Raw genomic sequence first — 12,724 nt, 5'->3', positions numbered from 1 at the left:
TTCTTGCGAATAAAGAGTGAATAATTGCAAAATTTTTCCTTCACTAAATTCTCTATGGTTAATACATGGGGCGAATAAAGAAATTTATTCAATGAATCATGAATATTGGGTAAAATGAATAAATATGATTGAATACATTTATTCAATAATCTTAATAAATGAATTTTGAGTAAATAACTGAACGTTTCATCCAGAATTAATGAATGTAGAATGAAGATTTTTGTGTTGAACAGGTATGGTCAAAAGTATGCACATCAAATAATATTTTGTATGAATATCCGGATCAATATTGTTTCGTGATCACTTATTTAGTTATGCGCTTCCTATTCCCACAGTGACCAGGCGCACAGGTCCAGGGATCATCCGTCCAGTAAAACAAATCCACCCAGAGTGTCTCCAACTTAGGAATAACCTCACCCAATTTCTCCAAAAACCCCACATCGTACATCTTGATTAACTGGAAATTCGTCACATTTGCAAAAACCATTCCCTCCTCAAATACATTTCGCACATGGGATCCCCTCCATCTCCTCCCAACCACCAGCTTTTTCAGGGCGGGAAGGTTCATTCCTCCATTTTCAAATAGGTCGTCACATCGAAAAACGTCGACCGTATTATTTCGAAATTTCTCTAATTTCCCCATCCTTCTCGGCAATTGGAATATAACGGGGGGTTCAAAGTCGTTATTCACCTCGACGTGTATCGATTCATATTTGTCGCCAAGCGATAGCTCGACCAGATGGTGGGCAACCTGACCCAGAAGGCGGGAAAGCCTTGATAGGTTGTCGACTTGAAAGTCGTTTATCTTTGTAGAATCATTCAGTTGGATCTTTAAGGAGTGGAGATGCTTACTATTTCCCACGTCTGGTAAGAATCCGAATGGTACTGTAAGGAATTTTAAGCTTGGCGCGGCGTCGGTTGAACAAGTTGAGCAAAAAGTGGAGGTGAAGGTGCTAACTTATGCCTTGGTAAATCACGGAACGCTACCAGCGTCAAGGTCGGCTTTTGTGGGAGGGGCAGGAATTTTATTTCTTCCTGCCTGGGGGTAGCACTCCCACGTGACGTCCAAATCCACACAGTTGATCGTAAATCTACTCTCAATTCTTTCAAGTTTGGAAACGAGTTGGTCAAAGCTGTGTAAACTGGGTTTAAGCAGGTATTCGTAATTATGGAGATGTTTAAAATTTGGATTATGTTGCTAAATTTCGAGGAAATTTGGGTCAGTTTTAACCCAAAGGATTCCAAAGAGGAAGTCTCTACGTCGAAACTAGGGTTATCACACGAAGCGAAAATGCGTTTCATCAGGCGGGAATCGAAGGTTGAAATTAGTACGAAAAATTTATCTGGATCATTTTCAACACTTTTCCTTTTCTGGTCTAATCTCAACCCCAGGTTTGGAATGGAGAGGATAATTTCATTCCAGAATTGGCAAACTAATCGACAACTTTTCAACTGGGGGGATACGTGCTTGAATCTTATGGTCAAAATCTGAAATAGGGAAATTATTCGAATTTTACAAACTTTATTTATTTATTTTTGATGGTAATTAATATATTTACATACCAGTGGACTGTTAAAGCAAAGAGCAAAGACTTCCACGCTTCTTCCTACTTGAGGTGGTTCCATTTTATGAGAGTCAAATCGTGCCCTAAATGTCCCTATTCTTCTAAAACCTTCATTAAGTACATGCTGATGTTTGTATGTACAAATTTATGAAAACAATCCTGTTTGGTGAATGAATTGGATTTGAATTTAACTTATTTCCAAGGATTTGAGGGAAAACCTGCGTACTTTTCAGTGTTTGTTGAACAACTGAGATCGGTTATTTTTTGATAAGAGGTTGAACATAATGGAGTCGCCATTTCCAATAGAAAATATTAATGTACTTCGTGTGGCGTGGTGTACACGTGGCAGTGTCTCTTTTAGGGTGATCTCTTTAATGTTTAGTGTCCCATTACTTTCTATACTAAGGGGTCGGATGTGGTATGGTGAATTTGTTAAGTTTGTATTAGTTGCATATATACATATGTACATGTAGATACGTAGAGAGTCGTTTGATCGTTGTGTATGTATAGGGGATTTGCTTGCATTGTGGTGTGAGGGGTTGAAAAGGGTGGCTTTGTATACCTGTATGTACGCATACAAATGTATGTACATATGTAGATAAATGCATAAAGAGAGAGCAAGGTGAAAATTGTGGACATTCAAAATTATTATGCTTCCAGCCATCATATTTTTAGCTGTGGTCCATGGGGATATATGTATTGATTCCTTGTGCGATTGTAAATTTGTGTTCAGATATACATATACATCTATTGTATGCATACATACAGGAATACAAAGGCACCCTTTTCAACCCTTCACACCGCCATACACAACGACCAAACGGCTCTTTACGTATTTAAATGCACATATACATATGCAAGTAATAGGTACAAACTTAACAAATTCACCGTACCACATCCGACCCCTTAGTGTAGAAAATAATGGGACCTTAAACAATAAAGAGATCACCCTAAAAGAGACAAATAAAACAGAGACACATAAAAGATGTATATATATACACATACATACGGACATATATATTCAATAATTTATGTTTGTTACGCCAATTAGACTAACAAACAAAACTACCAAGGGTGTCCAACCAGTTAAGGGTCGACACCTATACCGAAACGTGCGCAATACATGACTTCTGTCGAGAACTCGAATTTCCGTGTAAAATTCAAAGAATTTCCGTGTAAAATTCACTTTTCGTTTTCAAGTTGTGACGATATTTGTAATGAAGTGTTGCTATTCCCGTAAAATACATAAATCAGAATGTATGTACATATGTAGGTACGTTTATCCGAGTAAAATAAGTTGACATCACCATCACTACCACCGAGGAGAAGGAGCTTGACCCAAAATAACCAGCGAGAAGATACAAAAGAAGATGCACCAGCAGAAGAAAGAGAGATTGGTTAGAGAGAGGCTTGAGGCTTGAGGTAGGAAACAGATAGAAGGAGGAGTGGTTGGAGCAGAAGAGAGGATTTTAGGTTAGAAATTAGTATGTAGGAATAGTTTATAAGTTAGGTATAAGTTAGTTTAATTAGTCCGGACTTACTTTAGTTAATAAATAAATAAGTAAAAGAGTAACATTGCGGACAAGAAGAACAAGTTATTTATCTCCTCCTCCCCAGACATACATACACAGTGGGAGGAGGCAGCCGCAATAGAAGGTCTGACCATCGAGCCATAATGAGTGAAAGGGGAGGAGTTCGACTCCGCTTACATATACTCACCCTTTTTTACCTCAATCAACACCATGGCAGCCCCATTGCAATGTAAAGGGGTGGCTTCCCGGCACAAGTTTTCCACAAATTGGTACCTCCCCAGGTATGGACTGTACGTTTCGTGGGAGCCAAAAGCCCGTTGTGTAGTCCGAACTACGAACTCAACCATACGAAAAGTCAGTGCTACTATTCGGCTTGTAGGAATCCAGAACGGCTGCGAAATCCTCGGATAATATCGGCTTGAAAGGCTACCTTAAACCCCAGTATGAGAAATTGTACCAACTCGACAAAAACATTTTCTTCAATAATGGAAAAATGAAAACCGTCACGTTTTTCCTTGGAGTTACGTCCTCTGGTTTTATATTTCTCACTATTTTTGCGTATGTCTCGCAATTTACCGCCTTAACAACGACGTCATCTGTGGCACAAACACGGTTCAGCGATGGAACGAAGACCTGCGTCGTAAAAGTGAGATAAATAAATACATAAATAGCCTTCCCCTCTGCGCTTCGCGCTTTTAAACCTCCTCCCCCACCAACCACACGATTGATATTCAGGGGCACGTCGCGGCTTTAAACCTCCCCCCACCGACCGGGCGATACATATTCCGGGGCCCGTGAGTTGAGCTGGCGACACTCCACATGTGTGGCTACAATTTTGATACGCGTATATTTACCCATCAGGAATTGTAGATTTTGCGAGGGCGAAGCCCGAAGCAAAATCAGAGTTTTATGAGTCTTCCGTATCTGGAAGACATCACGGAGTAGATGGTAGTCGTTGACTCCAAGTAGCCGGGAGGCACTAAATGCTGCCAATATACAAAGCAGAAAAAAGGGGGTCCAGCAGCGGTAGGCACAGCCAGAACTCGTCATAGTTTTAAAAAGTGAATCGACTTTATAAAATATGGGGGGTGGGATGGAGGGCCGTGATGTCTTCCGGATACGGAAGACTCATAAAAGTCTGATTTTGCTTCGGGCTTCGCCCTCGCAAAATCTACAATTTTATTTCGTCTTCCTACTCCGTTCTACATCACGGAGTAGATGGTAGTTATTTAAAGTAAAGTCGATGAGCAAAATTATAACACGGTATGATACTAAGAACAAACAAATTTATTTATACATTAACATATATCCAATAATGCTCACAAATTTATAATTAATTACTAGTATTTAAAATTGCGCTAGCAAAATCTCCTGAATTATCAATAGGACGATTGTAAAATCTAGCAAAGGTTTGTGAATTTGGTGTCCAACCCACGCGTTTTAATATTGTGTCCACTTGAATCCCCAATTTAAAAGCTTTTGAGGTAGACGAATGTCGGTAACTGTGTGCACCAAACAAATTAGAATCTATTCCTGCTAACCTCAAAACTGAAACTAACCATCTACTAATTGTTTGCGAATTCACAGGTTTGTGAGCTTTAGCTAACCCCACAAATAAACTATCGCTATCTGACCTGAGCACCGCTGTCAATTCGATATATCTGCTTAACGAAGCAATTGGACATAGCTCCTTATCATGGTAGGGCGGTAAAATTAACACAGGATTACTCTTAGTCATTGTTGTTGTTTTTAAACGATCCTTAACTATAATTTGAACAGTTTCGTTCCATACAATGTTACTTAACTTAATTAATGACAACGTCTATACTCGTTGACCTGTTGACAGTGCCATAAGAGCGATTAACTTGAGAGCAATTTGTTTTAAACTACATTCATCTAACTTTATGGTACGTAAATAATTTAAAACTTTGTCCGGATTCCATGTTACCGAGTATCTTGCTCTTACTGGGCGAAGCCTACCAACGCCTTTCATAAAATCTACAATTAATTTATGTTCTCCTATTGGGCAACCATCAATTTTTCCTATCAATGATGACAAAGCTGATCTTGCCGTGTTTATAGCGGAATATCCCACCCCACTCTCAAATAAACTAGTAAGAAAACATAACAAATGATTTAGGTTAACATCCCACATTGAATAATTATTTTGCGAACAATAATTAGACCATTTTATGTAGACCGACGCGTATTGACTCCACGTAGACTCTGATTTGGACGCCTTTAATATTTCTAATGTTGATTGTGACAGGTTTAGTTTTTGTAGCGCCTGCCCGATAATACTCCTGCCATTACTGAGAGTTTGGGATTCACACAATGATTTTGACTAGAATAGGGATAATAATAGATTAAATAATAGATTTTTGTTAGGACCATGAATTACAATTTTTGATTTCAACAGGTTCATACATATACAATGGAAACCAGGGCTGCGTTGGCCAATTTGGCACCACCACAATGCCTTCACATCTCTCCTGTATAATCTTGTTCAAAACTTTCCCAATTAATATACACGGTGGAAACGCATAGAAAAACGTGTCCCATTTCTGAGTAAAAGCATCAACCCCAAAGCTATATGGATCTGGACGCCAAGAAAAATATTTGCTGCATTGTTTCGTATGGTAGGTAGCAAAGAGATCGATTTCTGGAATACCAAAACTAAGGCACGTTTTCTCAAAATAAAATTATGCTTAGCATAAAATCTGATACATCCACCTTAGCCCGAGACAGACGATCTGCTACAAAATTATCTTTGGTATTTATGTATGTTGCTGTTATAATTATTTCTCTCTCTTCGCACCACTTCCAGATCAATTTAGCTACATCATGGCATTGAAATGACTTGCATCCTCCTAGCTTATTAATATATCCCATTGCGGTAGAACTGTCAACTCTCAACATTATATGCATATCTTTTCTAGTGGCAAATGTATTTAGCCCGTAAAAAACTGCCCATAGTTCTAGAACATTAATGTGTAAACCTAAGTGATCCTCTGACCAATTTCCTCTCGCTTCGTTTGAATTGCATTCTGCTCCCCATCCGGAGGGAGACGCGTCGGATGTTATTGTTAAAAGAGGAGTCCTTGGGCGAAGATATTGCCATTCGCTGCCCAGTTTAGAAATCCACCAACTCAAATCGGAAACTGATTTTTCTGAAATATGCATGATTTTCTTATAGTTACCCGAATTTTGAAAAAGAGCTTCAGTCTTCTCACTTTCTAACTGCCTTGTATATAATAAGCCATACTTAGTTGCTGGTGTCGCAGCAATTAACATTCCTATTAATTCAGCAACAGTTTGAATCTGTACGTTCCTAATTTTTTGCACAATTTTGCACTTCTGTAAAATTTTATCTACTTTATCCAATTGTAATCTTAATTTCATTTCGACACTATTCAGAATAAAACCCAAAAATCTAATTTCTTGTGCTGGGACTAACTGGGATTTCTCAAAATTTACTACAAAACCAAGCGAATCAAAAATTGCAATTATTTCATTCACTCTGTCCGCACATTGAGTAAGTGTATTGCCAATCACTAACGTATCGTCCAAGTATCCAACCAACAAAAAACCTTTGGATCGTAGAAAAGCTAAAACTGGTTTTGTAATTTTAGTATTTAAAAAAGGAGCTACAGACAAACCAAAAGGAAGGCAAGTATATTTATATAATTTCCCATTCCATCTAAACTTGAGAAATTTTTGGTGATCATTATCTATAGGGATGGCATGATAAGCCTCCTTCAAATCAATTACGGCCATAAAAGAGTTGCGATTTACTAATGTACAAGCGACTTTAATGCTCTCCATCTTAAAATGGGGAGAATCGATAAATTCGTTTAATTTCTTTAAGTTAATTATAGGCCTACGCGAACCATCTGGTTTTGAAACCGTGAAGATTTTTGACACGAACTGGCCCGACTCCTCAACTGACTCAACTATGGCCGCTGTCTCTAATAATTTTTTAACACTTTCGTTAACTAAAAAAGTTTCTGAATTACTAAATATTGGAATGGATGGTTCCGACAACTGAATAGGAGTACTTTTAAATGGAAGTTTATAACCCTTAACTACTTCCAAAATAAATTTATCCTTCGTAATCTTCTTCCAAGTCTTAACATAATTATATAGTCTGCCAGCATGTGCACCTACCGAAGAAATAGTTACTTGCGCTGAAATCGTGGCTGGTTGAAGGACTGGTATTGTCGGGGTCGAAATGGAACTGATGAGTTGAATCTCGGTCGAAACTGCCCGCTCCCCCGCGATTGTGGATGGAACGGGCGATTCCCGTTTAAATTTCCTCGAGGAATAAATGAGGGTCCTGAATTAGCATAGGGCTGATAGCGATAACTTTTGTTAGACGTAGAAGTTCTAATCAGGGTTGACGTGGCCTTTGACGCTTTCAAATTCTCATTTAGGTCTGTTCCAAACAGCAACTCGCATGGTGGAATCTAATATTTCAATATGGGTGTGAGTGGTAAAACTTGTTTGATATCTTAAAATATAATAATTGCTTAGCAAATACAACAAACCTGAGCTGAACAAATTCCAGAATATTCGGGATTTAAAAATTTCTTTATGTCCCAACGCCGCTCTTTGCTTATAGATTGAAATTGATCACCAAGAACATTGGCACCATTAATTGCATTTTGTAAAATTGACGTCATCAATTCTTTGGGTAGCTTTTCTTTGTTACTCATCACCGTACTTGCAATCACCGAAAGATTTGACAAGCCCATACTCAGAACTTGTTGAACTTGCTGATTTTTACGTCTGTGAGCTTAGCATGAGATGGAAGCATTCTCCATATTTCTTGATTGACTTTTGGGGCAATGAATTCTTTGCAATTACTTGGAATTTTGAGTTTGTCCTTCAAATTTGCTCTTGATTCTTTTGACAGTGTGCGTACAACTGTTTTGACAAAGCTATCAGCAACATTTTGTGGTAATTCAGGGCCAAAATCCGTGCATCGTTCAATATCTTGCAAAATATTCTCCACATCAGAATCTAATTTGTATGTTTATTACATTTAGTAATAACTCTAATTTTTAGAGGTTTTCATTTAAAAGAAGTAATGTCAAAATTTACCCAGCGCTAAGTCTTGTTCATCATTTAACAATTTATTGATGTCCTTTTCTATATCATCATCCTCTTCTGATTCAGAGAAAGAGAACGCCCTCATAAGCTTCTGCTGGTCTTTACTCATCTGTTAATTGAACAATCTTTGTACTTTTTATACAATGAGCGCCATTACATGGTCACCCAGGGCACAACAAAAGCTGGCTCATTAAATGATACCAGGTACCCAATTATTATTTAATTAATGTGGGCCTAACAGGTCACCACTTGCCGTTTACCTCGTAGAGGTAGCGAAAGGCATTGAAAAAATATTTTCAGATTTACGGATTTAATAATTTTTTTTTTTTTACTATTGTATCTAACCTCCAACCCCCCAAAAATATGTGAATAAAGTTTCTTACCTCTACTTGTCGTTCCGCTGAGGACTGCTTGAAAATTCCTAAAATTTTGTTGGATTTCACAGAAATACAAAATGGCTGCAGAGCACACTTGTTCCTCCCGTCATGCCTAAAAATCAACTATGACGAGTTCTGGCTGTGCCTACCGCTGCTGGACCCCCTTTTTTCTGCTTTGAATATAGGCAGCATTTAGTGCCTCCCGGCTACCTGGAGTCAAGGACTACCATCTACTCCGTGATGTAGAACGGAGTAGGAAGACGAAATAAAATTGATTGGTATGATAAGCGAATAACCCAGTGTTTGTTTTCAACGCAATGTTCACCAGTATTTAATTGACAGCAAGTGGATTGTACCCAACATTTTGTGGTAGGGGAAAATTATTTGTTTCCATAAGAAGAAGATATGTCACTCGCTGTATATTTTTTCTATGATTTTGGGGCGTGACTGGCCTTTGTTATGTAGTCAAAATGTATACCAAACTCTTTAAATCTTTCCGCTCATCTAATTAACGTACATGAACAATAGATTCAACAAAAATGTTGTGATAATCAAATAACCCTTCAAAAATGTAATATAAATCTGTACATGTATGGCATATGTAAATAACTCCTTTGTTAATGTCCTTTTGTTAAATGAGTAGGAAAATCTGGAAAAATGAATCTGGAAAAATGAACAAAATTATGTGCAAAATTGTGCAAAATTATTCACAAAAAAGTGCAAAATTACTTTATGGAAAAAAATGCCAAGACGTTTTGTATTCAACTAAATCCCTTTTACAAAATCATCTAAAACGGGACCAGTTTTGTGCTAGTACTAGTTTCGATGATAGCATACATATCAACACATTTTAAAATTTTATTCCACAAGCTTAAAAATAGGACATGATAAATTTCTACATAACTAGATTTACATATACTGAAAGTCGAAACTTAAAAATAAATTGATATGCAAGTTAAAAAACCCAAGTGTCCATACATACTTAATCACACGAAATTTTTGTTCATTTCATCACGGCATCAGTTATTGTCGCTCAGTTGTTTCTGCATACATAAAAAAATGAGCATTTCAATTAGGATTTGTCAGTGTTGAATGAGTATAAATCTTAATGTAAGTCAAACGTACCGCTCCCTTGGTCATGAAATGAATCCCATCATTAAACCTGATGTTTTGTCCCATCACTAAACCTGACATGTGGAACGTTGCCATTCTCCAGGCTGACGGCCATCGCCCGAACATCGTACCCTGCAGTAGGCTGCAGGCCGTGCAGGTCAAAATGTGCGGATCCCACTACAAGAAATTCTCAAACTTAAAATTTTATGCAATATACATAAATATTTAATTTAAATACGCTAATTACTAGTGGTAAGAAAACAGATAAAAACGTTTCCTGACTCTACATATTTGATGTGTTTGTAAATGTAAAATGTGTCAAAAAAGTTTGTGTTCATTACTCTCGATCGCAGTAATTCGCTCATTACATACTTCTGCTTTTATCATTCTATTGAATCAATTTTTATATCCTATGAGGTCAATGGGGTTAGACTTACTAGTGGAACACACAGTTTTGGTTAAATATTATGATCATATTAGGAAATGTACGGTACTGGAAAATTGGTTTTGTAAGAACTTTTTTTGACACAGTGTACGTACGTATCTCAAAAATTTGAACTTACCATTTAAATGGTTAAACACATCCGTAGTAATGAAGCCGTCAATCCTCCACTCTTTCCATTTCTCAATCGTGCACCGCTTGACGTCAAAGTCTAAATTGGTCAAAATCCGCTCCGCAAATTTCCACTCGTCGTCCACCTCCGGATCGGAGATCTTGTATTGGACAAAGAAACACTTGTCCGTGTCTGCTGGTCCTTTATCCTCGTCACGATACGTGGTCAGTCGGACGGTCGTGTCGCCACGGAAGGTGGCCTGATGCAGTTTGACGGGCGGGTAGAACAGGGCGACGTTCGTGTGGAGGGTTATGAGATGGGTGGTTACCTCGTTACGGGGCTGGCAAGAGCAACCACCGCCTCGAAATAGTTCGGGAATATATTCCAACTTTGGCTTGCACGTAAATTGGCATTATTTGGAATTTGCCCAAAATAATAATTCGGTTTAGGAATTCGTAAAAAATATTTAGGTTTAGGGATTTGCAAAGCAAAGTTCCATATCTCGCTGTACAGTTTGCTAAAAATACATATTTATCTGTATGTGCAAGGGTACCTTAAGAGTTGACTCGTTCTCCGTATTGGTAACTTTGAGTTTTGCTTTGTACGGATTATCCTTATTGATCTCGACCTTACCACATTTCCACGTCCAGGTCGCAGGAGGTTGAGCATCTACTGTGCAGGTAATCTGACCTTGTTCCCCATACGCTAGGGTAAGTTGCCTCCGTCGCGACTCCGTCTTGATGAATCGGGGTGGTCCTGAATTATGCACATATTTTACTACAAGTCTCAGTCTCACCATTAGATTCGCATGGAACCAACGACTGGCACCTAAACCTATTACACAACAGGTTTAGGAACATTATCAAGTAAAATTTACAACAATTTACATTTTACCCATAAATCCAATAATTAAGAATGCAATCAACACAATCAACCCGACCAGCAGAATTAGAGCAATTATTCCTCCCACGACTTGTGGCCACTTTAAGGTTCCATCCGCCAATCGAAATTCGTACCACTCCGTTGCAACATGTTCTTTCGTCGTGCCATCCTCAGTTTGTGGCACTGGGATAAAACCCGACATTTCACTGTATTTTGGAATCTCAAAAATTTCACAAACGAATAATTATAACTAATCACTTTATGCGACAAATTAAATAAATAAATAAAAATAAGTCTGTATTCAGCCGGCAATTCAGCACATATGGAATGACTGGAGTATTTTTTGTCATATTTTTGCACTGCATGAATATAAGTTGAATATCAGTTTCCAGTATGAACGAGTAAATGCATAAATACATACATACGTAAACAAGGTTGAAATGTAATCCAAGGTGAAGTCGGTGAATCTCCAGGGAAACACGAATTGCAACCAAACACAACAAACCAGTTGGCATTGCGTAACTTTTAAGCAGAGTTTTACCCAGAGTTGTGAAGTTGCATGGATGCATGATTATTGCAGATTTGTACATATTTATTTTTGTAGATATGAACGAGAGATCAACTTATTCGCAATAATTTGGAAACTATTTATGAACATATGTAAACTTTGATTGACCAACTCTTCATGTATAAAGAATTGGTCAAAGTCAATCAAAGTTGTTTATAAAGGGTGTTAATAAAGTCCGATCCCATGCATTTTTTGGAGCGTGGTTGTTACAAATTCAGCTGGAACTTTTGAACCAGTGAAGTTATTTATTTCGAATTTTTACCATGGGAGGAACAACTAAACGTGTAAGTCATGAGCATCTTAGAGTTGAGATACAAACATTGCATCAGCAGGGGCTTAAACCTACAGAAATTGTGCAAAAATTGGGCTGCAGCCGCAGAACTGTTTGGAAATGGAAGAATAAAAATTTTGTCCACGACAAAAAGCGACCAGGGCGACCCAGAATGGTGTCACCTACCACAAAAAGAATGATTAAAAACAGACTTTGCAAGAAAACCGGTAGTTCATTACGTAATTGAGCAAGGGAGTTAAATGACTCAAAACGCTATAAAGAGAAGAAGAAGCAAATTAACTGTGTGACCGTGCAAAAATTTGTGAAAACTACGAAGTGGGGTCACACAGCTTACAAACTAACCAAAAAAACCTCTCATGTCACAAAAATATATCGATGACCGTCTGAAATTTGAAGAACTCCTTCAGAAAAGTGCCCATTTGAGTGAAAAAAGACTTGGTGAAGAATTGCGCAGTCACATCCTTTGGACTGACGAATCTATTATTGAACTATATCCAAAATTGAACCAACAAAATGTTCGTTACAGGACAGAAAACAAATCGGATGTACCATCAAGAGCGATCCCAAAATTCGGGCTTAAAGTTATGGTAGCGGGTGGATTTTGTGCACGTTGCGTGACCCCTCTACATATCATACCAAAAGGCCAATCAGTCAATGCAAAGCATTATATGGAAAAAATATTACCTATCTATTTCGATAGCATGGGGAACAAGGAAATATTTCCTAATG

General features: G+C 37.9%; 1 long non-coding RNA gene across 3 annotated transcripts; it reads right to left on the bottom strand.

The window, feature by feature from the left end:
* Positions 1-9,426: 9,426 nt before the first annotated feature.
* On the bottom strand, positions 9,427-11,505 carry LOC110850292. Of its 3 annotated transcripts, none has more exons than XR_004835075.1 (4): positions 11,148-11,505; positions 10,263-11,087; positions 9,712-9,876; positions 9,427-9,629 (listed from the first exon to the last, which is right to left on the bottom strand). It is a non-coding gene; the product is annotated as an uncharacterized LOC110850292 (long non-coding RNA). The 3 variants fall into 3 exon arrangements; XR_004835076.1 differs by having other exon boundaries at positions 10,263-11,009; positions 11,141-11,503; XR_002547987.2 differs by having other exon boundaries at positions 10,263-11,009; positions 11,148-11,503.
* Between the last annotated feature and the right edge of the window lie 1,219 nt (positions 11,506-12,724).

The sequence above is a fragment of the Folsomia candida genome, unplaced genomic scaffold (genome assembly GCF_002217175.1).
Source record: "Folsomia candida strain VU population unplaced genomic scaffold, ASM221717v1 Fcan01_Sc005, whole genome shotgun sequence".
Lineage (NCBI taxonomy): Eukaryota > Metazoa > Arthropoda > Collembola > Entomobryomorpha > Isotomidae > Folsomia > Folsomia candida.
Note: the sequence above shows the minus strand (reverse complement) of the source record. Positions and strands in the feature narration are given on the sequence as shown.